This window comes from Lynx rufus, unplaced genomic scaffold, assembly GCF_022079265.1.
Source record: "Lynx rufus isolate CCGP_SWC_20201006 ecotype Redwood Valley unplaced genomic scaffold, mLynRuf1.p SCAF_15, whole genome shotgun sequence".
Lineage (NCBI taxonomy): Eukaryota > Metazoa > Chordata > Mammalia > Carnivora > Felidae > Lynx > Lynx rufus.
This window is the reverse complement of record NW_025814829.1, coordinates 42,945,074-42,968,373: the sequence shown is the minus strand read 5'-3', so window position 1 is coordinate 42,968,373 and position 23,300 is coordinate 42,945,074. Positions and strand designations below refer to the sequence as shown.

Here is a 23,300-nt window from a genome sequence, read left to right as displayed (position 1 = left end):
TGCCACGGAATTTACATAAATTATCACTAATTCTCATCTTAACACTGATAGAAACTATTTTTGGGGTGTTGGGTGGCTCAGTTAAGCGTCCAACTTTGGCTCAGGTCATGATCTCCTGGTTCATGGGTTCAAGCCCCACGTTGGGCTCTGTGCTGACAGCTCAGAGCTTGGAGGCTGCTTCAGATTTTGTGTCTCCCCCTCTCTCTGCCCTTTCCCCACTCATGCTCTGTCTCTGTCTCTGTCTCTCTCTCAAATGTAAATAACTATTATCCCATTTCTCACATGAATAGCCATGTGCTATAATGCAGACAAACAATTTTGGAGTAAGATTTGAGATTCTGTCTCTGGTACCTCTAAGCCTTGAAATTGTGGGTAATTAATAACCCCCAAAACAAAGGCATTCTATTACCAGCAAGGGACAATGGAACCATAATAGTCTTGCAAAAGCATATGTACCTTATTAAATACCCTCCTATGCTAGGGATCACTTGCCTTAGACCATCACAGCCACAATGTTTTAAGGGCCCCCATAACTGCCTGATGATTTGGCTTTCTGCACTTATGTCGTGAAATTGACCTCTGACCTAAGGCTAGAAATGGGTGAGTAAAGTAAGGCCTCTTCTATGATGAGGGCACAGAGGGTAGAGAATGACTTTAAGAAATAAAGCCAGACAAAGATATCACAAGAAAAGAAAAATACAGACCAGTATCTCTTATAAACATTGATGCAAAAATCCCCAATAAATTATTAGCAAACCAAATCCAGGAGTATATTCAAAGGACTATTCAGAGCACCTGGGTGGCTCAGTTGGGTTATTAAGCCCCTGACTTCAGCTCAGGTCATGATCTCAAGGTTTCTGAGTTTGAGCCCTGTGTCGGGCTCTGTGCTGAACTGCTTGGAGCCTGGAGCTTGCTTCTCGGTTTCTGTGTCTCCTTCTCTCTCTACTCCTCCCCAACTGGTGCTCTCTCTCTCTCAAAAATAAAAAAAATAAATAAATAAAAAGACTATTCACCATACCATGTATGACATATCCCAGGAATGCAAGGTTGGTTCAACACACGAAAATCAATGTAATATACCAAGTTAATAAAATGAAGGGGAAAAAAGCGTATGATCCTCTCAGTATAACTCCTTATTATGTGGAAAAAAATTTTTAAGCATGCATTTCTGATTTAGATATGTAATTTTTTAAAAGAGATGTTTAAAAGTGATGCTTTGCAATACTCTTCCTAGTTGTGTTTAACAGAAGAATATATTAATATCATCTCTTAATTATTGAGTACCTAACACATGTGAAGTGTTCGGTACATGAAATCTGATTTAGTTATAACCACCCTGCCAGGTAGCTGTTGCAGGAGTACAAACTGGAAGGACATAGTAGGTAAGAGCACAGACTCTGGAGCCAGATTCCCTGGGTTTGAATCCTAGTTCTACCACTTACTAACTGTGTGACCTTGATCAACTTAACCTATCTGCACTTTAATTTCTTAATCCAAAAAGAGAACAGTACCTACTCCTCTAGAAATGATGTAAGAATTGAATGTTGATTGTATGTAAAGACCTTAAAACAGTGTCTGATATAAAGAGCTATATAAAATATTGGTTATTCAGCTGATGAAGACAAAAAGGCTGAACAGAAGGAATGTACACCAAGCCCTACTTTCAAACCTTAACAATGAAGTTTCTGCCTTTTCTAACTAACATATCGCGTGGGATGCTTGGATGAACCTTGTTCCAATTTAATGCAGATAATATACACACTCTTAACAACCTGATGTCCAAGATCAATTGATTTTTCAATTCATAGAGAGGGTCTATACTAATCCTTTCCTGAATGGTAAAATAGTCACAGAGCACATGAAGATTATCACATCTTGCTGGTGAAGGAGTGCTAAGTAGTCCTAGAAAGACAGTGGCTCAAATATACTGACAGATGTTTCATAAATTATTAGCAACAACTGTTTATAATAGAATTTCTGGTTCAGGTGATTATCTTGATTTTCTGACCACGAATTTAAGAGACTAATCTGTTTTAAATTTTTTTTTTAATGTTTATTTATTTTTGAGACAGAGAGCAACAGAGCATGAACGGGGAGGGGCAGAGAGAGAGGGAGACACAGAATCAGAAGCAGGCTCCAGGCTCTGAGCCATCAGCCCAGAGCCCGACGCGGAGCTTGAACTCACGGACCACGAGATCTTGACCTGAGCTGAAGTCGGACGCTTAACCAACTGAGCCACCCAGGCACCCCAAGAGACTAATTTATTTTAGAAAGTGCTAGAAAATACAGCAGGAACGATGTCTATCCCTTCAAAATTTGCTGTTATTGGTTGTTTCTGTATCATTACCTCGCAGCCTTCCTGGAAATCTGATTAAAAGCCACAGGTAGTTACACTTTTTAATACTTGGCTAACATAGAGTAACAGAATTATATTAATCTCTCAAATTATCTAAATTAAATTGATGTACTATGTTTAAATGCAGGCTTCTCTGAAGTTGCTTGTATTGATACAAAATCACTTCTTATACAAGTACTCTACCTTCTGCACCACTCCTACATAAACATTACTTAAATCAAATATGAAAATAAATTAAATTTAATTAAATTTAAAAATCAATTATGAGGCTTTGAAATATGTATCAGTATATTTCTAATTATCATATTAATGTGTATCTAATTGATATATATCTAATTGTCAAATTCTCATAATAATCCTATCAGGTAAAGAGCCAAGATTACACAGATTTGCTCCAATTTCCTCCATCTTCCCTACATGCTATATTTCATTATAAAAATTCATCTTTGAAAGATAATACTGAGATACAGGTCTTTAAAAATACTTAAATGTACTCTTAATAAAAAGTACTAGGGGGGCGCCTGGGTGGCTCAGTAGGTTGAGTATCCGACTTCGGCTCAGGTCATGATCTCACAGCTCCTGAGTTCGAGCCCTGCATCAGGCTCTGTGCTGACAGCTCAGAGCCTGAAGCCTGCTTCAGATTCTGTGTCTCCCTCTCTCTCTGCCCCACCCCACTCGCACTCTGTCTCTGTCTCTCTCAAAAATAAACAAACAATAAAATTAAAAAAAAAAAAAGTACTAGGTACCTTATACGACAATTCACAATTTTTTAAATGTAATCACTTAATCCAGCGTTTCTCAACCACGACACTACTGACATCTGGGTCAGCTAATTCTTTGTCTTGGAAAGCTGTCCTGTGCATTGTAGAATGTTTAGCAGCATCCCTGGCCTCTACTCACTGAATATCAGTTCTACTCTATCCTCAGTTGTGACAACCAAAAATGTCTCCAAAGGTTATCAAAAGTCTCATGGAGGGTAAGTTGAGAACCACTGATTTTACCTTTACACAAAACTTTGTATGATACACAAACCTTTGACAAAAGTAGTAACTGAGTCGTATACAAACCCAAGTTTTCAGACTCTGAAGCCAATGTACCCTTCTCTATACCACATCTGCTTCCCCTTCCACAGTAAAGAAAATCCACCCACCCATAACCAACAGTAAAGAAAATATGTGATAGTGTGACCCTGCATACAAACATGTACAAGTGACAGAGTCATAAAACATTTTTACTACAGGTGATGCATTTTTATGTTCGGTCTCCCTTCCCTGTCTACCTTCTCAACTGCTGGTGGCTTCCCAGTGAATTGATTTCACAACCTACAATCGGAAAACTACTATCCAAGGCAATAAAATGAGCCAATCTGTTGTATTAGTGTTCTACTGTGTTTTATAAAGTTTTTCAACATTAAGAGATAGTACAATAAGGTGCTCTAGTTAATCCAAGTCCCATCTAGATGATCTATCTGAATCTTTTCTCAGATTTTGTTGCTCTGCCAACAAAAACCCAAACTGAATGATTCCCTAGAGTGGGTTCTACAACGTAAGCATACACAAAAATCACCTGAAGGACAAGCTGGAAAACACAGATTATAGGGCATAACTCTTGAGTTTCTGATTCAGCTGGCCAAGGGTGGGTACCTGAGAATATGCATTTCCGATATCACCCAGAAGTAATATTGATACTAATGGTTTATGAATCAAACTTTCAAACCATTTCCCAGAACTTTCTCAGAACCGGGATAAGGAGAGGCACCTGGATGGCTCAGTCAGTTGAGCGTCCAACTTCAGCTCAGGTCATGATCTCGCAATTCACAGGTTTGAGCCCACATTGGGCTCCGTGCTGACAGCTCAGAGCCTGAAGCCTACTTCAGATTCTGCGTGTGTATGTCTCTCTCTCTCTGTCTGCCCCTCCCCTGCTTGTGCTCTGTCTCTCACTCTCTCTCTCTCTAAAATAAATAAAAACATTAAAAAAAAAAAAAGAAACGGGGATAAGGAGATAGGTGAAATTGGTGAAGGCAATTAAGAGTACACCTTCATGGTGAGCACTGAATGTACAGAATTGTTGAATCACTATTGTACACCTGAAACTAATTTAACACTGTGTATTAATTATGCTGGAATTAAAAAAAAGAAATGGGTATAAAGAGTCATAAACAGAATACTTTAAAAAGAGGATATGATAATCTACATAACCCAACCTAAGATTAATATATTTTTAAATACTTATTTCAAGACTTAAAACTAAATGAATTATGTGTAGGTGTGTGTGTGTGTGTGTGTGTGTGTGTGTGTGTGTGTGTAGTTGATAAATAATGAATATTTAATATGTGCCACACTCTTTGGGATAGCATGCTAAGTCAGTATTTCCCGAACCATGCTCCATCAGAGTAGGTTAAGTAGATGTCATAGGACAAGTATTTCTATAGTTAAATAAGATTGGAAAATACTAAATAAAACTAGTTCTACAAGAAATGTCTAACTTATTAGAGCAAGTAATATACTCACTTTCATAGTAGCCCTCCAAAAAGCAGCGACATCACGTAGCAGATCTCAGATTTTTCACTGAGCATCTCAAAGACTAGTATTCCAGGGAATGCACGCAGAGATGTGAATTGAGGGGGGAAAGAAAGGCATGGATATAGCTACATGTTGAGCACTTCATGCACATCAACTGAATCTTCTAATTTTCATAATAATCCTGTCAGGTAAATAACGTGTCCAAGATCACAAGGAGACCTGCACAGTAACCCACATTTAAAACCCAGGTGCTGGTCTGTCTCCAAAGTCCTGTGACACAGTCTTTTAATGAGAAAATAAGAAAAATGATGGGAAAACAAGAAACATTACTTATGAGGTTATAAAAAGGCCCAACAAAAATGGGAGGAGATGCGAAGAAAACAACACACTTAAAACAAAACAAAAAAAAAAAAAGGAAAAAAAAGGTAAAACTTGAATACTTTACCAAAGAGGTTATATGAATGGCAAACAGGCACGTGAAAAGATGCTCAATGACAGCAAACATTAAGGAAATACAAATTACAACCATGAGATACCACTACACGCTTATCAGAATGGCTAATATAAAAAAACACTGACAAGGATGTTGACCAACTGGAACTCCCATACTTTGCTAGGCAGAACACAAAGTGATACAGTCACTCTGGTCAACAGTTCGGCAGTTTCTTATAAAATAAAACACACAATTACCATATGACCCAGCAATCCCACTAGTGGGTATCTACCCTGGAGAAATGAAAACTTACAGTCACAAAGACCTGTACAGAAATGTTTACAGCAGGTCTATTTATAACTGTCCCAAACTGCAAACAACCTAAATGTCCTTCAATAGACGAGCAGATAAACAAACTATGGTACATCCACACAATGGAACACAAGTAGCAATAAAAAAAGAATGAACTATTAATATACACAACAACTTGCATAAGTATCAAAGATATTATATTCTTAGTTTCCAAGAGAAGCCAGTCTCAAGAAGTTACATGCTGCAGGGGCACCTGGGTGGTTCAGTTGGTTGAATGAGCCAATTTCAGCTCAGGTCATGATCCCAGGGTCATGGGATCAAGCCCCGTGTCGGGCTCTGTGCTGAGAGTGGAGCCTGCCTGGGATTCTCTCTCTTCCTCTCTCTGCCCCTCTCCTGCTTGCACACGCATGTGTGCATGCACACGCTTTCTCTCTCTCAAAATAAGTAATTTTTAAAAAGGTGGGGAGAAGATGAGAATACAGAGGGAACGCACAATAAAGTTTGTTGGGATAATGTAATTGCTCTGCTGATTGTGAGCTTACACAAAACTACAGAAGTTAAAATGCTTACAACTGTACAAACAAAAAAAACCAATTTTACTGTATGGTAACTTTAAAAATAAAGAGAAAAAGGTAAAACATAGGTTGATACACACTTCACACCAGTTAAATGAAAACCAGCATAACCACGCCATATATACATTCCCACATGTACAGAACACTAAAATCTAGCAATACCTACAGATAAGAATTTGCAGCTTAAGAACTTAAAATTTCCACACTTATTTTTAGATAAAAATACCCTTTTGTTCAGAATCGTGACACAAGTTGAGAGGAAAGGGCCTTCCTAAACACATAAAATTTGTGGAATTTAGAATTCCAAGATCTTTGCATCTTAGCAGAAACACATCATTGCCTATGTTGTTAAGGCAAAAGATAATGAAATATCTCAGGGATGAAAGGAATGTGCCAATCCTCTTTCCCTCGTGGAATTCTCAAAGTCCATGTAGCTGGCACCTGGTACAGTGACTTCAGTGCAAGCTCAGAGCTGACATTCCTAGGAAGGGACTCACAAATAAACCTACATCATTCCTAAAGATCTACAATACAATCCTCTGTAATCCAAGCACTCAGCTGTTCGAGACTAGAAGTATGCAACAACTGCTCACACACGCATGCACACACACACACACTTTTCTGTGCACGGAATGTTTATGAATGTGTCTGTGTACCCATAAAGGAACAAAATAACGCAATCCACAAGAAATTCTGAAATGCCTAACTCCGAATAATACATTGATGAATTACTATTGAAATCTTTACTGAACATCCACTTTGTACCAAGTACTAGTAACAAGCACCAGGAATAGATCAGTAAAGTGGAAAGATGAAATCTGGCTCAGATTTATACACCTCAGAAATCTGGTGCTCACGATCACCTCCAGTTTAAAGACAAGTCATATTTATATCAACCATCTGAAGCAGGTGAAGTGAATGAGATGAAGACATTCCAAGTAAAGTGTGATTAATGATAATAAGATGCATAGTACATTCTACAAACTGAAAAAAAAGGATTATGGCCCAAGGTTTGTTTTTTTTTGAATGGAGGGGACATGTGCATAAAATGAACTGCTAAGAAAATTAAAGTAGGAGAGGTAAGCAAGGACCAGATCTTAGAGAAGTTTGAATGCCACGACAAAAAAAATTCAGATTTATCTTGCTGGCAATTAGAAACCATTGAAGAGTAACAATTTCCAGAGTTTTTCTTTCAGACAAATAGGTGTTTTGAGTTTTCCAGATTATGGGGGAGGGGGAAAATAGTTAAACCAAGGAAATTAAAAAAAAACACTACACACACTAGGTCAGAGATAATAAATAGTGCTTCTCTAGCCTCAATAAAACAATATTACCAGAGCACCTAAGGGCTCAAGTCAGTTAAGGGTCCAACTCTTGGTTTCGGCTCAGGTCATGATCTCATGGTTCGTGGGTTCAAGCCCCATGTGGCGCTCCATGCTGTCCATGCAGAGCCTGCTTGGGATATTCTCTCTCTTTCTCTATCCCTCTACCCTTCCCCCCCCCTTTAAAAAACCCAAAATACTGTTCTTATTCAAAGAACATCCTGCATAATATTAATAATTGGGATTTGTAACTTTACTATTTACAAATCATTTTAAATTTTATTATTTTTTTGAGAGAGCGTGGGAGGGGCAGAGGAAAAAGGAGAGAGAGAATCTTAAGCAGGCTCCATGCCCAGGCTAAGCCCAACACCCAATGTGGAACCCTGTGTCCAACAGGAAGACCAATATGGGACTCGATCTCACAACTGTGATGAGATCATTACCTGAGCAGAAATCACAAATCGGACGCTTAACTGACTGAGCCACCAGGTGCCCCTACACATTATTTTAAACAAAAATTGCTAACATTCACTGTTTCATAAACTAAAAAATGATGACATGTTAATTGAAACATTGCCCTTGTTCTAACATCAAAATTATATATAGATGAGAGAATGTGACCAATGTACTCACTGGCTGAAAACACTTCAAATTAGTTCTATGGCTTACCATCTCTTTCCAGCCCTAACTCCACTCCTTTTGTTTAGGCCATCTTCATTTTTCACGTAGGTCTTTGCAATGGTTTCCTCACTGGTCTCTCCACCTCTGGACTTCTCTAACATCATTATAATATGCATATACAACCAAGATGATTTTTTTTTCTTGAGCACAAGAAAATCTGATCACAACATACTCTGTTTAAAACATTCCAATGATTTCTCCATTGCATTCAAGTTAAAGCCTAATTTCCCTCACATGGCATAAAAGGCTCTTTCACAGTGACTGAGGCCTTACCTCTCTTGCCCATTCTCTTTTTTGATAAACACCTGGCCTCTCACACTATGCTTTGGACATACTCAACTCTAGTTTCACAGATTGTCTCTTATTTTGGCAAATACTATTCCCTTGGCCCCAAATATTTTCTGCCCATGGTCCCCACTCCCACTTTGCCTGGCTAACTCCAACTGCTTCAGATCTCAATCCAGTGTCTCGTTCCAGTAAATAACATCCACAGACACTAGAAAAAACATCTCATTAAAAAATGCACAAAAGAAGTTGATTATTGTTCCAAATTTTTCACTTCCTCACTATTATAGAATTATAATGCATATCCTTGGCTAAAGACTTTGCGGTTACCTACCACTAGAATAGGCAAAGTAGATCTCCCTTCCCCACTGATGCTGGGCTTGGTCATGTAACCTTCTCTGCCCAACAGTGTGGGCAGTATGCCAATTTGGAGCTGGGACTTTAATAGCCTTCATGTGTGTTTGTTTCTCACCCTTCTTGTGTTCCTGCTGTCTGCACTAGATGACTGTGGGACATGCAGAGCAGACCTGTGGGCACAGAGCCAAATCTCACTGAACCTAGGCAAGCTCAGCTGGGATCAACAAAATCCCAGCTGACCCAGACACTGATGAGAAGGAAAAAAAGGAAATGCCGTTTTTAAGCTACTGAGATCCAGATTATTTATTATATAGCATTTTTGCAGCAATGACTGATATAATGTATTTCCAACCAAATTTTACTTTTAATTATCAAAATATATACTTACATTGTTTTGTGGTTATGTGCCAGTAGGTTAAAATCCTAAATCAATCCTAAAAAGTTTTAAACAGAGAAACTAAAAAGAAAATAATTTCAACTTATGTATCTGTCATAGGTGAAGAGAACTAGGACATGGTATTTAGGTGGTCAAAATACATTAGGATAAACTTCCATGAGGGAAGTGGAATAGAAACACAAATTCAAAGAAAAACAGGAATAATTTCCAACTTTCAGCTGTTAAAAAAGAGCCTGTTTATATACTTCATAAAATAATGCTAATAATGGATAATGGTAATGATGAATCACTACAGTATTTAGATTCCTAGATACATTTTTTAAAATGATGTTTTGCTTTAGGGGCACCTAGGTGGCTCAGTTGGTTGATAATCTGACTCTTGATTTTGGCTCAGATCGTGATCCCAGGCTTGTGGGATCGAGCCCCCCATCAGACTCAGCACTGAGCATGGAGCCTGTTTGGGATTCTCTCACTCCCTCCCTTTACCCTTCTCCCATGCACGTGCTCACTCGCATGCTCTCTCTCTCTCTCTCTCTGAAACATAAGTAACTAATAAGTAATAAATAATGATGTTTTATTTTAAAATGTCGCTATTTATAAAATACAAAAAATTATATAATTTGCAATTATTTAAACTTATGATGAAACTGGTTTCTGATATGACCCAAAACACGTGCAAGAGAGCAGCTACTTTCTTTCTCTTGGTGTATAGTTCTATGAATCTTAATTTATGTACAAATTCATGTAATCAACACCTGTTTCTATAAGATACAGAACACACACAAGATACAGAACAATCATCCCCCTCATGCTATCCCTTCATGGCCACATCCTCTTCTCACCTAGATAAGTCCTTTGAGGAAATATGTGAACACCAAAGTTTGAAGAAAACCACTATGACACTAACTAGCATGACTTACTACCCCAGTTATGGAGGCTTCAAATTTTTAGCCAAATTCAAGTTCATTTAGTAATACTAATAATGCCCAAAATATCCAATAAACAATAGTAAAATCTACTCTGTGGGCCAAATAATATATTCAAGTCGATCAATCTTGAGCTGGTTAATAAACTCCTTGACTCATAGTTTACTGCAATCAAGACTTAAGTTTCTCCACAACACTCATAGAGGATGATATAGACTAAGTTCATCTCACACTGTTAGGAAGTACAACATGTACTTAATTATGCTACACCTTACCTACAATGAAAGAGAAATAAAATTCGGGAAGGAACTCTGTGAAACTTCAAAGAATGAGTTTTCATGTTCATGTTTTCATGTGCCCAGACCAGTCCTGCATAATTTATTCTCTCATTTCTAAAAAAGGAACAATAAAATCATCAGCCTAAGTACCACTGGTCACAAATGCCCCTTATTGATTGCTATGTTACTTCCCCAAGAAAAAAATCCCAACAGAGACCACAAATACTTTTCTCCTCACTAAAACTGATCACAGAGTTAAAACTCAAAAGATTTCATGGCAAAGTGAAAAACAAATTAATTCAACTTAAAAATAATAATAGGTAATCTGCATTTTCAAATAGATGAGAATTAAAAGCTGGTATATGCTACACTTCAAGACAAGGTTAACTCCTTAACCAGGTCTTATCCTAGAGAAGATGGTGAAGCAGGCCTTGACAGGCAGGTACCCTCCTTTCCCGACCTGTCTTCCCAGCTGCCAAGGACTTTAACCCCTCACGATGTAACTATGTGTGCACATATACATGAATGCACATACAGACTGTCCCAAATCAGTCTTTTTCTATCTAAAGAGCTGAAGTTATTTTATCTTTGATTGGAAGGTAGTAATAGGAGGAAGAGACTAGATTCCACTTATTTTAATAAATAAAGAGCTAAAGGTGTTTACTCCTCTAAGCAAGGTCTGCCAAACAACTGTGCTCTAGAGCCTTAAAATTTAAAGATAATCTATGAAATTTAAAGATAACCTGATAAATAACATTTACAAAGAATAAGGGCACTGAATCCCACCCTGCCCAAAAGCTACATAGTAATATTTATGTTTTAACAGGTTACACAGTTAAAAATAAAAGAAATTTCCCCAAAGAATTTTAAGCATTAACAAGGAGGCAGAAAAACACTGCTGGTTTTCTTCCAATCATGTCATAAAGCGTATTCTTTTCCGATTAGACAGACATACAGGCTAGCTGTTTTATTTTCTTTTTATGTTTATTTTTGAGAAAGAGAGAGAGCACAAGTGGGGGAGTGGCAGAGAGAGAGAGAGGGAGACACAAAATTCGAAGGAGGCTCCCGGTTCTGAGCTGTCAGGACAGAGTCTGAAACAGGGTTCAAACTCAAGAACAACTGAGATCATGACCTGGGTTGAAGTCGGACGCTTAACCGATTGAGCCACCCAGGTGCCCTGCTAACTCTGTTTTAACTCTAGCCATATAGCAAACAAATCTCCATTGAAGATACTAAATTAACAGGGTAGACAAATGTCTACCCAGAATATCATGAGGAAATTTGTAGTGTAAAATATGCATATAGCAAGCCCCATTTGGACATTTAGAAACTATTAAAAATCATAAATTATAAAGAAAAGTTTAAGAAAAATTTCCATGTGCATCCTTCCAAAACCATTAGGAAATACTTTGAAAGCATGTTCTAGGAAACAGCTGATATAATTAGAGTAACAAATTTTAAAGCTACAAAAGGCTTTAATGGCTTTTTAGAAATAATAACCCTTTCCTTTGTGCAAAACAAAGAATGGAGGTAAAGAACCTACAGATCAGAGATCTGAGATACGTATTAGTTCCATTAGACAGTTTATCATTAAATAATTATATCGATTATTAAATATACCATTGTAACAAATAGGTCTTACCTGGATATCAATCCAAATTAACTGACAAAGAATGACATTTGAACACTAAGTGAATGTGACTACATAAAAGCAAAACAAATAAATGTTTTTTTTTAAGTATAAACTACAAAGACACTCTCAAAAAAAACCCTGAAGCATACTGTTACCTGTGAGGAAAAAAAAACGTACTGGCAAACAAGCATTTTTATTAGTTTCCCCTTATTGGGTGTATGTATGTGCATCTCAAATTTTATGTGAAGAAAAAAAAAATTCACATTCTGTACAGACTGACCTATGTATATGCCGTAAAAACAGTCGCAGAGCCTCCCTTCACCCCTAACGGTTTCTCTTCCTTTCTTTCCCTCTGACTTTCCCTCTCCCTCCCTGCATGCCCTGGCAACATAGGATTCCCTCCCCTTCTCCTACCTCCTCACCTTGGATCAGGAAAAAGTTTACCCTATCACTATACTTACAGACAGATGAGATGCAAAGCCTTTCCAATACTATAGTTCCTCTTTGATATTGTCCCCGGAAATTTCCACATCCGTATGTACACTTGAAAACTGGTCTGAAATACTTTCATATATGAATATCATTTCATTCAGTCCACAGTACAGTCTTAAAACCTTCTCTAACTTCATACCCTTCAACTTGTCTACCAGTTCTAAGCAAAAAGGAGAAAGAAGGCTTAGAACCTTCTTAGATTATCCCTGTCATGTTAGTGCCTGAACCTTTTGTTACTCCCTGTGAAATTTCTAGAGCATTTTTTATCTCAGGAAGATGAAAAAAGATAGGAGATTGATTTGTATTGGTTTGTTTTGGGCACAGACTGGCAAAGTTGAAAGCCTACATGGCCACAGCAACAAGAAAATGAAGGATGTCAAAGCCAGAGAGAGAAAATAAAGAGGGACAGGATGTGAGTCCAGGCTGCAAGGTGTTCACCTAGCTTCTTGACCCTATTCCCTGGACCCCCCTGAATTGGCCTCCTGTGCCCTGTCCTACTCAGAAGAAGAAAAGCCATCAGCAGTCACTTGAAGGTGGTAGAAACCAGATTTCCACTGCTAAGACTGTTTCACAATAGCAGAAACTTAATAAATATTTGGTGGCGTATTTAGAATATTAACACAGACAAGTGTGAAGCTACCTAAAAGAAATGAATTAGCTATTTGAGGAGTGGGCTAGAATGGCAGGAACTATTCTCCTTAAATGGATGTCCTAAAGGAATAAACAACTAGCTCTTAATTTTAGTCTCCTAGCAGACAGATATGCTAGGAAGTTTTACTACTGTCTGGCATGCCACGGTCTTGTAAGTCCAGTAAGTGGGAATGTGAGCTCATGCCCCAGGCAGTAACAAATACACGCTGACGAAAGGGAATGATGAAGTAAATTAATAAAGGAGATCCCAGGCTACACAAACTCCTACCACAGTCTCTACAATCAAAAGAAGTTATAACAAATTAATCAAGATCAATAATCACTCCTTTTTAATTATATGCATAAGGGTTTTTTAAAATCCTGAGAGTATTCCACTTGGGAGATGAGGGCAAGTATCTGGGAGAGTGAAGCGCTATTCAAAAAAACCAGAAGTAATAAGGCTGTTATTAACAGCAGCCAATTTTAATTTTTACTGTTGTCACATGTTCCTGTCCTAAGAAAAATACAAGCAGGTGAGCATTTTTTAGAAGTAAAACTCTGATTTTGATAAGCCAAGCTTAGGAGTCAGCATGCCAATAGAAAAAATAAGCTTTAATTTCACACCCTAGCCTAGCCCAGGGGAAGAGAGAGACTAGTAAGGAGATTTCTGTTCCTGACAAGAAGAAAAGGATTAAAAACACTGTAAGAGATTAAAAATCAATCAATCAATCAATCATACAAACAAACAAACAAAAACACTGTAAGAGGAATGAACTCTGGTTGCAAGCCGAGCTGCTACCCTAAGCATCTTGATTATTCCAAAGATGCCCTGAGATCCAACCCAACCCTTCTGGCTTCTGCCAGAGAAGCACAGTTAACAGCCAAATCAAGTTCCAAGAATAGTCATGACATACCATCCCCTTCCAACTACAGTTAACCTCAGGGAGAATGAAGTTCTGGGGCGCCTGGCTGGCTCAGTCAGAAGAGCATGCTGACTTCATCTTGGGGTCGTGAGTTCAAACCCCTTGTTGAGTGCAGAGATTACTTAAGTAAATAAAACTTTAAATTAAAAAAAAAAAAGGAACAAAGGTCTGATGCATGCTATATAACACAGTGAACCTTGAAAACACTGTGCTAGTGGAATAAACTAAACACACTTATGTGAAATATCTAGAATAGGCAAATTCTTAAAGAAGGAAAGTAGATTAGAGGTAACCAGAGACTGAGGAGAGAGGAATGGGGACACATTTTCTGTTTGAGTTGTTTAAAAAGGTTCGCAAGTAGATAGTGGTGATAGCTGCATTACACTGTAAATGTACTTGATGCCACTGAATTGTACACTCAAAAATGATTAAAATGACAGATTTTATGTTACATAAATGTTCCAACAATACAAAAATGTTTTAAAGGAGCGATCCCATAAAAACTTATCTGCTGCAGGCAGGTAGGTCTGCCATGGAAAAGTCGGCCTACAACAGGAAAAAAAATTATTGTTAGAAAGGCCTTAGGGTGCCTGGGTGGCTAAGCTGGTTAAGCGTCTCACTTCAGCTCAGGTCATGATCTCACAGTTTGTAAGTTCGAGCCCCATGTCGGGCTCTGTACTGACAGCTCAGAGCCTGGAGCCTGCTTGGGATTCTATGTCTCCATCTCTCTCTGCTCCTCCCCTGCTCGCTCGTTCTCTCTCTCTCTCTCAAATAAATGTTAAAAAAATTTTTTTTAATTTAATACAACCAAATAAAATGGGTGACTCAGTTGGTTTTAATTTAATACAACTAAATAAAATGGGTGACTCAGTTGGTTAAGCATCTAACTCCTGATCTCAGCTCAGGTCTTGATTTCAGGGTTGTGAGTTCAAGCCCCACACTGGGCTCCACACTGGGTGTGGGGCCTACTTAAAAAAAAATTTTTTTTAATTAATTAATTTGGGGTGTCACAGTGTTTATATAATATTTTTTTAAGTTTATTTATTTATTTTGAGAGAGACAGAGAGAAAGAAAGAGAATCCCAAGCAGGCTCCATGCTGTCAGCACAGAACCCAACATGGGACTCGATCTCACAAACTGTAAGAGAACATGACCTGAACCAAAATCAAGACTTGGATGCTTAACTGACTGAGCCACCCAGTTGCCCCTATATGATAAATCTTTATTGTACTTAGGTTCATGCCCCCAAAAAAATCCAACCCATGTTTATTTAGTATGCTTACAGTCTCTTTATCTACTGTTTCACCCAAATGAGAGAGAGTAAACCTTCTGGTAAAATGATTAAGATTCTGGACTCTAAAAAGGAAGAACATTTAAAATAAAGCCTTCTCCTATAAACAAATAATGTGTCACCAACTAAGTCATTAATTCTAAGGAATGACACAACTGTTGACATTAAGATTGAGAAAGAAAAGCAACACTGATAAAAGAGTGGAAATTAGGAAACACAAATGCAGTAACAATAGTTACATCTTAAGTAACAACAACTTAATAAGTCACCAATTTAAGACTTGCAAACTCAAATGTACTGATCTAGAAGGATAAGGCTTATATAATCTTAACTATTTAAAGCGCTCAGATAATTCCTCTGCAGGAAATGAAGTGTGCAATTCTAATTTTCCTACCCAACATCCCAATCCTATAATAAGCATTATGCTAATTATGATGTATGATATACACTTGTTAAAACACTGATTAAAAAAATAAATAAAATACTGATTATTTCACAAGTTAAGCATCCATGTAATTTTCACTGGAGAAGGCTAATAAATGAAATTAAAAGGTCAGGAATATTGAATACATAACATTATATAATGTAAACATCAGAAAACAAAAGCAACAGCTAAGTTAAAGGCTTTTAGTAACAAAAAATGAAGAATATGGGGCGCCTGGGTGGCGCAGTCGGTTAAGCGTCCGACTTCAGCCAGGTCACGATCTCGCGGTCCGTGAGTTCGAGCCCCGCGTCGGGCTCTGGGCTGATGGCTCGGAGCCTGGAGCCTGTTTCCGATTCTGTGTCTCCCTCTCTCTCTGCCCCTCCCCCGTTCATGCTCTGTCTCTCTCTGTCCCAAAAATAAATAAATGTTGAAAAAAAAATTAAAAAAAAAATGAAGAATATGAATATGAAACTCTATGAAGAATAGAAGAGTTACAGGGTACTAAGGTAAATAACATATGGTCCCTGGCCCTCAAGCATCTCGCATGCTAATGAGAGAAACCAAGAAGTCAATCAGCTATCATATACAGTGATGTGGCCTGAATGTTTTGACATCACAGAGCAGGAGTGCTTACTAGTATAGACAAAAGCAGAGGCCTACTGATAGAGGATTCTTGGCCTGAGTCTTAAAGAGGTAGCTGTGGAATAAAAGTTAGCATGTAAAAGAGTACAACTTATATACACCGACACACACACACACACACACACACACACACACACACACGCACGCTCACTCGTGCGCGCTCTCTCTCTCCAGAAATATTTCTGGACTATCTACTATGTGCCAGGCACAAACCGTATTTAGGGAACTGCATGTGTTTTATTTAGTATGTCTGGAACCTAGAGAACATGTATGAGATTAGGCAGGCACCAGACCATGAAAGCCTTGAATGATGCTCTGCTAATGACTTTAGACCTCACCCTGAAGATGGTAAGAAATGAATGAAAGCTCTTAAGGAAGTCACAAGATCAGAGCTGTATCACTCAAGCCGAAGGCTTTCCTACACATTCTCCCTGAGGAGCTGGCATGAACGCTCTAGAGCAAAAGGAAGAAAGGAACAGATACGACCCACATTTCACAGATACTGTAGGAGGGAGCATCAGCTGCGAAGGTCTACCACTTCTCCACCTCCTGTCCTGTCATGAGACTCCATTCTACTGGGGTAAAAGGTTTCAGTAGAGTAGGAGATAGAAGATTGGTAACAGATAGGAAAGGAAAGTTCTGCTGGCCGAAGGGTGTAAGGGTCATCCGCAGGAAACTACTCCTACTTTATTTTTTTTAATTTATTTTTATTTTTTTTTATTTTTTTTTTTTTGAGTTACTAAATCAGGTTTCTTTTTTTTAATTTTTTTATAATTTAACTTTTTTTTAAATTTACATCCAAATTAATTAGTATACAGTGAAGCAATGATTTCAGGAGTAGATTCCTTATTCCCCCTTACCCACTTAGCCCATCCCCCCTCCCACAACCCCTCCAGCAACCTTCAGTTTGTTCTCCATATTTATGAGTCTCTTTTGTTTTGTCCCCCTCCGTTTTCATATTATTTTTGTTTCCCTTCCCTTATGTTCATCTGTTTTGTCTCTTAAAGTCCTCATATGAGTGAAGTCATAGGATTTTTGTCTCTAATTTCACTTAGCATAATACCCTCCAGTTCCATCCACATAGTTGCAAAAAACTACTCCTACTTTAAACAGATTATATGAACAAAATATACCTGAGTATATTAAAGCATTATCTGAGAAGACGAGGAGTTTGATGTTGTGTATATTTTGCCACAAATGAAAACAACTTTAAAAAAAAAAAAAAAGAAAGAAAAATTAGGAACAGAAAGCATGAAAACAACATTAATCTGGGAATGCAAACTGGTGTAGCCACTCTGGAAAACAGTATGGAGGTTCCTCCAAAAATTAAAAATAGAACTACCCTACAACCCAGCAATTGCACTACTAGGTATTTACCCAAGGGATACAGGTGTGCTGTTTTGAAGGGGCACATGCGCCCCAATGATGTGGTATGTATGTATGTATGTATGTATGTATATATATATATATATACACACACACACATACACATACACACAATGGAATGTTACTCGGCAATTAAAAAAAAAAAAGTATCTTGCCATTTGCAACTACATGGATGGAACTAGAGGGTATTATGCTAAGTGAAATTAGTCAGAAAAAGACAAATATCATATGACTTTATTCATATGAGAAATTTAAGACACAAAACAGATGAACATAATGGAAGCGAAGCAAAAATAATATAAAAACAGGGAGGAGGAGAAAACATAAGAGACTCTTAAATATAGAGAACAGAGTTGATGGAGGGGTTGTGGGGGGGGGATGGGCTAAATGGGGAAGGGGTATTAAGGAAGACACTTGTTGGGATGAGCACTGGGCGTTATACATAGGGGATGAATCACTGGAATCTACTCCTGAAATCATTGTTGCACTATATGCTAACTTGGATGTAAATTAAAAAATAAATAAATAAATAATCTGAAATTTAGACATCCTATTTTTGTACTCTGGCAAACATTCAAAATGGTAAATATAAGTTCATATTATATTTAATTATAATTCCTTCATTCTTCCTTCACATTTGAAGAACTCTTCAAAGTCTACCACAAACATAAAGCCAAATGTATAAGGACACAAAGAAAAAGCATTACTATCTTACTGGGGGAGAGGAGACAATCCTATCCCAAATGGACATTATCCAATAGCCAACTATGCTTTCCTAGAGACTTGCAATGGTGCAAATTGCCACCATAAAGAATGTACATGGATTTGAGCAGACACATTTGACAGCACAGCTGTCTGTCCAGGCATGCTGCTGAAAGAATAGTACATTCCTATTTGTCCTGTCCCCCACCCACCTTCAGTCTCCTTACATACAGGATTTTAAACAAAACTGTCATATTTAAGCCTCTAGTGTGTGTGTTTGTATGTGTGTTTAATAAGGTCAGTTAGATAATAACAGAAGCAATGAACTCTTCAACATCACCCCTATCCCAAAGTCTCCAAAGATTTCTGAAGAGCAAAACAGTTTTGTTCTTGTACATTTCTTAAAAGTCTTGATTTGAGGTTGCTCTTTAGTTTCAAAGAGAGGGTAACAGGTCACTAACTTTCAGAAAATTGATATAGTATGGTATAGGAGTGAATATTGAGAATTAGAGTAATAGAGTCTGAGTCCTAGCTTTGTGATCTTGGGGCAACTGTCCACCTCTCTGAGTTTCAGTTTTTTTCATCCATAAAACATGAATAATGATGCTTACACTATTTACATCACACAGTTGCTGTATGATCAAAGAACTAAATGAACTTCGTGAAGATCAAAGAAATAAATGTAACCCTACCCCAGCCACACACACTACAATGCCCCTTTCTCAATAATCTCAATTTTATGCAACCACTTTTGAATATATGTTCTATCCTACTAGCAGCTCCTTCCTTTTCATACATGAACTTCTGCCATCACAGTTGATCCCACCAGAACCTTAAATCTACTAACTTAATCTTTTCACTCTCCCTCACCCCTGGAAGTCCTCTCTTCTCTCCTTACCCAGTTTAAGTTCCATGATCCATCATTATGATCACTCGCTCCTCTCTCACTTGTAGATACTCACTTTGCAAAACCACAATCCTGCTTAAATTCAATTCTCTGTCCATTCCCCTACTACTAAAGGAGAGGGCACACAACCAAGCTGACTGCCCCCACTTTTAACTCATGACCTTTAACCTCAAATGAGTCCTGAATTTGGCCTGGTATTCTATTTCCCAAGCCCATTCACTCTCCCACTTCTCTTAACAATGACACGTTCTCTCCTCTCTTCTCAAACTTCTAACGCCTTCTTCCATGCCCCTTCTCACTCTCAGCTGACGACTTGCTAGAAAATTAAAGCCATCAGAAGAGGATTTCGAGGAATTATCACATCCACCAACAGTATCAGAATCTATCTGCACCTATGTGCTCTGCCTTCCTTCCTGTTATAATAAATGAACTATCTGTTCTTTTCACCATCCAATCCCTTCTCTCGTGCACGAGCTCCAATCCCTACCACCAACTCAATGATATGAGCTCCAGAAATTCTCCTCTTCTCTACTGTATCATCAGCTTCTTTCCTGCCCTTCTCCCCGTCTCTACTACATCACTTCCTGAGCATATGAAATACATATGAAAATACTAGAACTCCTATCACAAAAACTGTACTAGCAGAAACACTGCCAGGTTGAACTAAAAAGACAGATACAATGCAAAATGAAAACTGCCCTTTGGATCCCCACATCTCTGAGCAGGAAGCGGGCTTAAAAAAAAAAAAAAATGATTCCACTGCAAACATAAGCTTCCTGTATGGAAGACTCAAGAAGATGGCACAAAGGAAGCTAAGAAGGGCTACATAACTTTTACAAGGTCATACAATTAAGTAAGTGGCAAAATTGGGATATTAACTCAGAAAGTCTACGTTCTTGTTTTGTTTCGTTTCTTTCCAGGCTTTAATTCACTGATTTTTCTTATATAAAACTATGTGGTGGCCACAGCTGGAGCCTGGGTCATCTGCACGGAGATGCTGGTGTGGGTCCTTACAAGACAATAAATCCCTGATAGGGAGACTTGGTGAACACAGTTTCTTTCCAGAGGTCTGGGGTGAGATAGCTGCAGGTCTTGGAAATGGCATCACAAGTGGCCTTGGCCAAAAAAGAAAAAAAAAAAAGCGGGCCTTGGCAAAGTTGCCTAGGGTGGCAGTGCAACCCCTGCCCGAGGTGCAGCAGTCATCCACACCGGCCATCAGCAGCAGCTTCTTGGGCAAAGAGGCTAAGACAATGCCCTTGCCTCTAGGGGCAGGAACGAGGCGCACAAGCACAGAGCTACAGCAGCTAGTCACCCCACATGGGACAGTGTGGGCCTTGCCGATCTTGCTCTCCTGGGAGCCTCGCTGCACTGGTATGATGGAATGCTTAGCCAGGATCACGGCCCCATGGGTGGCAGTGGCTACCCCCTTGGAGCACGTTAACATCTGGGCCAACACATTCATCGTGATCTCTGATGACAACAAATGCCTTGAAGCTGGCTCACTGGCCAGCAGGGATCTGCTTTTGCACAGGCATAATCTTCAAAACCTCATCCCGAGGATGTCCCCAGGAAAAAGTCAATGATCTCAGATTCCCTGATGGGCAGGGAGAAGAGATTTCCTCCAGGGACTTTATCTTCATGTCCTTGACTCCTTGTCATTGGCCTTGACTGCAGGAGCCCCATGTGCCCGCCTCTACCCCAGATACCCTGTTCCGACCTTCCAATGCAGAGACCTGGGCTTTAGGGCCCTCCTGCAGCACGAGTGTCATCTACCACTTGGTGTTTTCTTGAAGAGAAAATCTACATTCTTAACCAGTATCTACCACGTGCCAAGCACTTTACACATGGTATCTTGTTTAATCTTTACAACGCTGTGACTTAAGTGCTAGTATTATTCCCAATTTACAAAAGGGGAAACTGATAGATTCAGTGATTTCAAACACATCCACACACACAAAAAATGTTTTTTTTCTTTCTTTTGAGAGAGGGGGTGGCAGAGAGAGAGGGAGAGAATCCCAAGCAGGCTCCTCATTGTCAGTACAGAGCCCAACTCAGAGCTCGATCTCACAAACTGTGAGATCATGACCGGAGTCAAAATCAAGAGTGGGACACTTAACCGATTGAGCCTGCCAGGTGCCCCCCAAAATGTATTTTTAAACAACTACACTAAGTTCAGAATTGAGGTAAAACTTACAAAACAAAAAGATACACAGGATATATATTACATTTATAGTTTTTGGGGGTTTGTTTTTGAGAGAGAGCGCACACACACCAGCGGGGGGAAAAGGGCAGAGAGAATCTTAAGCAGGCTCTATGAGCAGCATGGAGCCCCACTTGGGGCTCGATTTCACAACCCTCAGATCATGACCTGGCTGAAATCAAGAGTCCCGCGCTCAACCAACTGAGCCACCCAGGGGCCACTACAGTCATCTTTTTCTTAAGTATGCTTTTACAAGAAAATTTACTGCATCAAAATTTAGCCATTTTTAACAGCCTCATAACCTCAAAACTTTGGAAACTAAGTAGCTTGTTACGAATTAATAAAATTTGTGTCTACACATCTGTAAAAATTTCACTTGCTAAATAATAATGTCAACAAGATTTTAGGGATAAAGTTATATAAAATTTAAAAGTTAGTTGTAAAGCCATTTTCTCTATTTAATTTAAACTCTTAAGCAAATTAAAATGGTACTAAAAACATCCTTAGTTATATGTTAAAACCAAGTGTCCCAAAGATTTTTATCAGCAAAACCATGATCATCTACTTCCAGTTATTTGTACCTCAAAAAAATATCAATGGAAGTCGTAAAATATTCCATAAATCAGATAGCCTATATAACCAAACTGGAACTTCTTACAAAAATAAGCTTTATTATTTTTTTAATGTTTGTTTTTACTTATTTTGAGAGAGAGAGAAAGAGAGAGAGAGAAAACACGCACACGCGTGCAGGGTTGGGGCAGAGAGAAAGGGAGAGAATCTCAAGCAAACTCCTTGCTGTCAGCACACAGCCCAATATCAGTCTTACCTACCTTGAGATCATGACCTGAGGTGAAATCAAGAGCCTAGGAGCTTAACTGTGCCACCCAGGCGACCGGGTTCTATAAGCTTTTAACAGATAAATTTCCACTTACACTTTGCATACTTCACTTCTAAATAAATTTAACTATGCAAAATATGAATTCAAAACAAAATAAATAAGGAAGCAATAAACACAACCATAAGGCTGGCAATTAAGTTTGAAAAGTTTAGATAACCGGGAAATACAAATCAAAACCACACTCAGATATCACCTCATGCCAGTCAGAGTGGCCAAAATGAACACAACAGGAGACTATAGATGCTGGAGAGGAAGTGGAGAAACAGGAAACCTCTTGCACGGTTGGTGGGAATGCAAACTGGTGCAGCCTCTCTGGAAAACAGTGTGGAGGTTCCTCCAAAAATTAAAAATAGACCTACCCTATAACCCAGCAATAGCACTGCTAGGAATTTACCCAAGGGATACGGGAGTACTGATGCATAGGGGCACTTGTACCCCAATGCTTATAGCAGCACTCTCAACAATAGCCAAAGTATGGAAAGAGCCTAAATGTCCATCAACTGATGAATGGATAAAAAAGTTGTGATTTATATATACAATGGAATACTACTTGGCAATGAGAAAGAATGAAATATGGCCTTTTGTAGCAACGTGGATGGAACTGGAGAGTGTGATGCTAAGTGAAATAAGCCATACAGAGAAGGACAGATTCCATATGTTTTCACTCCTATGTGGATCCTGAGAAACTTAACAGAAGACCATGGGGGAGGGGAAGAAAAAAAAATGGT

The 23,300-nt window shown here is 38.6% G+C and overlaps 1 protein-coding gene and 1 pseudogene across 2 annotated transcripts in view; both read right to left on the bottom strand.

The window, feature by feature from the left end:
- The window catches only part of ABL2 (ABL proto-oncogene 2, non-receptor tyrosine kinase), a 108,037-nt gene that overhangs the window by 46,973 nt on the left and 37,764 nt on the right, over positions 1–23,300 (bottom strand). The gene's annotated exons all lie outside the window — the stretch shown is intronic.
- LOC124510181 (40S ribosomal protein S2-like) lies at positions 20,426–22,565 on the bottom strand (annotated as a pseudogene).